This window comes from Micropterus dolomieu, linkage group LG08, assembly GCF_021292245.1.
Source record: "Micropterus dolomieu isolate WLL.071019.BEF.003 ecotype Adirondacks linkage group LG08, ASM2129224v1, whole genome shotgun sequence".
Taxonomy (NCBI): domain Eukaryota; kingdom Metazoa; phylum Chordata; class Actinopteri; order Centrarchiformes; family Centrarchidae; genus Micropterus; species Micropterus dolomieu.
Window position 1 is genome coordinate 25,948,597 of NC_060157.1, and position 5,145 is coordinate 25,953,741.

A 5,145-nucleotide genomic window follows, 5' to 3' on the forward strand; every position below is an offset into this window, starting at 1 on the left:
GCAACACTTTTGTTTTTGCCCCCATTCATCATGAGCTGAAATCTAAGATCTAAAACTTTCTCTATGTACACAAAAGAACTATTTCTCTCATTGTTCACAAATCCATCAAAATCTGTGTTAGTGAGCACTTGACGAGATAATCCCTCCACCTCACAGGTGTGGCATATCAAGATGTTGATCAGACAGCATGGATATTGCACAGGTGTACCTTAGGCTGGCCACAATAAAAGGCCACTCAAATGTGCGAGAAATAGGCCTTTTGCGTACATAGAGAAAGTCTTGCGTTTATAATTTTGTTCAGTGTTAGTTACTGTGTCATAATTCAGTCCAGTTGTTGTCATTGTCCAATCCTAACCACTAGGTGACAGTAAGTCACAATGTTTCAGCAGCCACTGTCCTATCAGTGTATTTGATGTTTGCCAATACTTTTGTAACATGTTTGCTCTGTCCTTCACCTCTATTAGCAAATAACAATTATGTTAGATGTACTTTTACTTTATATAAAAATGTCTACAATATGCTGGAAAGTGTTGAAATGCAGGAAAATGGCTGCTGAAATGTGACTGGTGTCATTATCCACTATGCATCTAATTATTCAGGCTACTGATGCACATAAACAACCCCATTAACTCACCAGTGCAAATTCATCTCATTTCTCAGAAAGATTAAAGGAAATAAAAGGAAAGGGATAATGGAAGAATGATAACATAGTCCTGGTTACCATGGTAATATTCTGAATATTCTCTATATTTCCAGTATATGGACAAGGATATTAATTTGACAGCAGGTGGGCATCTGTAGGTTGTTGAAGTGGCTGTATTTGAGTTATTCTTTAGACTAAGAAAAGTGATCTGACCTTTATTCTCTTATCAATCCATTTCACACTGGTGCACTAAATGTTTGTAACATTATGGAAGTATGAGCTGTTGTTCCAATATCTACATGACTACGTTCACAATCCTTCACCGTCACTCTGCCTTGGTATCATTTTATTGTAAGCAAACACATTTAGCTGTGTTTATATGGGTTAGTCAGCTAAATTTGCTTACTCCCATTCTCGCTCCACTATCCTTCATCAACCAAGAAACTGATCCCCCATCATTGAGGATATTCCAATCCCTTAAATGCATCTCGGAGAAGACAAGGAGCAAGGAGAATGGAGGCTCCCAGAGGACTCTGGAGCAAGGACTCACAGGTGTTTATGTGGAAGTGTTTTATCAGATGGCAACAGCTCTTTAATGTAATTCTGTGTATTGATTGGTCAGCTAATCTGTTTAAACAGTAAACAAACAGCCTGGCTGGGAACAGCTTTACTGTGATATTAATATGGAATGTTAGTAATACAGTAAAAAAGGAGACATGTAGAATCTGAATCAGGAAGACTTTTATTTTTATTTTTTTCCCAAGGGCATTTTGGCTCATTCAGTTATACAGTCAGGTTACAGGTTATCATTATTTGTCCTATGATTTACGTGTTATTACTGAGGTAGCTGACTCAAACTGAATGTCCTCACTGACATTAAAAGCAGAGATGTTTGGGTTGATTACAGTCAGCGGTCGACTCCTCTGACAAGTAAAATAGCACATGTAAATGTGAATGTTGTTCAGTCTCAAATCACAAGATTGAAATTGGTTATGGCATCTTAAAGGAAAAAAGATTGGTTATGTTTAATTGGTTGGTTGTGTGAGGAAAGTTCTGGGTTGTAATTAAACCCACTGGGAATTACCTTCTTGATAATGATTATAAATTAACAAATTTGCATTCCTGATTTCTTGCAATCAGAAAAAATAATTTAGCTAAAAGTCAGATAATTATTAGATCATTCTTTCATACATCACAGTATAATTGCATGCCAGTGTGCTGCTTTAAAAATTACGTGTCACTGCAGTAATGACTTCCGCCTTCAACACAGATTCTTCTACAATATCATCCTAAACCTTAAAATGTCAGGAATTATGCTAGAACGCAGATGCAGACACGGAGACAAAGCAACAATTAAACAGTTTATTGACTGAGGCAGGGTGAGCAGACTAGGCAGGGTGAGGTGGCAGGGAGTCTCTTTCCAAGCAGTGGTGCGTGAGGGCTGGCTGGCTGAAAGTTTGGATCTCGGCTTTGAGGGACTGGCAGGCAGGCAGAGCAGGTGATGGTGCACAACTTAACAATCCAGCAGGGAATGGAAGTCTGGTCTCTCCTTAAGAGGTAGGGATGACTGATCAGGAAGAGGTGCGTGATTACCAGCAGGTGCAGCAAGTGCCAACTGAGGAACCCAGACAAGCCCAGGATTAAAAAAAAAAAATCAGTCCCAAACTGTGAGAGATAGGGTTCATGACATAAAAGGACATCAGACTTACAGTGGCTGTGGTCTTTTATAAACCATTTAGCTAGAGATGTACAGTATTTTATGATAGGGCTTTTCAAAGTTTGTTGGTTCCCCTCGGACAAAGCTTGGAAGAAGATTATAATTATGTTATATGATCCCATAAATATTCAAGAATCGAGCCTAATATTGCTGTTTGACAGCACACTGACAGACTTCAGACTACATCAACTACACAAAAAAACACATAGGCATTTATCAGTTTCTTACTGTGGGGGGAAAAGTAGAATTGCCCAAAACTACTATAGCTCTAAACTATCTCTTTACCCAAATGACACATATAATAATCAATAATAATCATCTCCCATTCACTGAGCCTCACCTGAAAAAGTTTGGAGCCCGCCTTTTTAGCCATTTTATTGCAGGATTCTCTGCTTTATCTCATTGTAAATTTAATACCTTCTGGTTCTGGATTGTTGGTTAGCTATTTGGAGATATGACCTTGGGCTCTGGGAACTTTTGTTTAATGACTCCCTTCAATGCAATAAGATGTCAAGCCACCTAAATACTGTGCAACCTTTGATGACTTTGGTGAACTGCTGTCTATAATCTGTATTGACTTTCACAGTGCAGTTATTGTTGAGGATTTTCAAATCCATGTTGATAACCCCCAGGACAGAGGGACTAAAGAACTATGTTGTGTTCTTGATAATTATGGACTGTCTCAGCCCACACACAATAAGGGGCACTTAGTCTTGGAAATGTTCAGGCCAGAAGGGTCTGAACATTTCCAAGGTTGTGGTGACTGATGTTGCTGTCTCTGATCATTCCTGTGTTTTCTTTGAGAGTGCGATCTCTGTGCACACGAATATTAAAACTGTTGTAATCACAAACGGCATGTCACTGAAAACACCAGTGAAATTTATTCAGGTATTCTCTTCCACATCCACCCTCTCATGGGTCTCAGTCAGAGCTTGTAAATAATTTCAATTCTAAAATTACATTTATTCATTTAGCTGATGCTTTTATCTAAAGCGACTTACAATTGCTGTACATGTCAGAGGTCGCACGCCTCTGGAGCAACTAGGAGTGTCTTGCTCAGGGACACAGTGGTGGACGGGTCACAGTGGGGGATTGAATCCGGGTCTCTCACAAAGGCATGTGTCTTATCAATTGTGCCACCACCACAATTACAAATGTTATTGATGCCATTACACCAGCCAAGGTGAAGGTGGTCTCTGGTAAGAAAAGATCTCCATGGAGAAATGCAATGCTGGTAAGAACTCAACAAAGACAGTGTCAAAAAGCTGAACACAGGTGGCAAAAAACAAAATGTCCACGTTCATTGTGGCCTATTTCTCTTATAAATCTATAAAGAGAGATTTATAACTTGAAACTGAGAAATGCAAGGTAGTCCTTCTTCTCTGACATCATCACCAAAAACATTAATAATGCACATGTGTTGTTTGCTACTGTCGACAGGCTAAACAGCCCTCCTGTGTCTGTAGCCTCTGAATTTCTATCCTCCAGGGCCTGCAATGAATTTGCCTCTTTCACGGACAAAATTCAAAAAATTAGACAAGCAATCAGTGCCTCCATGTCAGGTACAGGATATGTGTTGTCCCTGTGTCCACTTAAAATCAATTCAAATAGCATGACACAATTCGATTCTATTAACCATAACAACCTGGAGGACATAATACAACATCTGAAATCCTCTTCCTGCTGCCTTGATATTCTGCCAACAGTTTTTTTTTTTTCAAAAATGTTTCTTACTGCTTGGCCTCAGATCTCATACAAATTGTCAACATGTCTCTCCTCAGGTTTCTTCCCACAGGCCCTAAAAACTCTAATCATCAAGCCACTCTCAGAAAATCTAGACGCGTCACTAATGAGCAGTTCCAGGCCCATATCAAATCTCCCATTTTTAAGTAAAATACAGGTGCTGGACATAATTTGAATATCATCAAAAAGTTGATTTATTTCAGTAATTCCATTCAAAAAGTGAAACTTGGATATTATATTCATTCATTACACACAGACTGATATATTTCAAATGTTTTTCATTTAATTGTGATGATTAAAACTGACAACTAATGAAAATCCCAAATTCAGTATCTTAGAGTATTACTTAAGACCAATACAAAAAAACGATTTTTAGAAATATTGGCCAAGTGAAAAGTATGAACATGAAAACTATGAGCATGTACAGCACTCAATACTTAGTTGGGGCTCCTTTTGCCTGAATTACTGCAGCAATGCGCCGTAGCATGGAGTCGATCAGTCTGTGGCACTGCTCAGGTGTTATGAGAGCCCAGGTTGCTCTGATAGTGGCCTTCAGCTCTTCTGCATTGTTGGGTCTGATATATCGCATCTTCCTCTTCACAATACCCCATAGATTTTCTATAGGGTTAAGGTCAGGCGAGTTTGCTGTCCAATTAAGAACAGGGATACCATGGTCCTTAAACCAGGTACTGGTAGCTTTGGCACTGTGTGCAGGTGCCAAGTCCTGTTGGAAAATGAAATCTGCATCTCCATAAAGTTGGTCAGCAGCAGGAAGCATGAAGTGCTCTAAAACTACCTGGTAGATGGCTGCGTTGACCTTGGACCTCAGAAAACACAGTGGACCAACACCAGCAGATGACATGGCACCCCAAACCATCACTGACTGTGGAAACTTTACGCTGGACTTCAAGCAACGTGGATTCTGTGCCTCTCCTCTTCTCCTGCAGACTCTAGGACCTTGATTTCCAAAGGAAATGCAAAATTTACTTTCATCAGAGAACATAACTTTGGACCACTCAGCAGCAGTCCAGTCCTTTTTGTC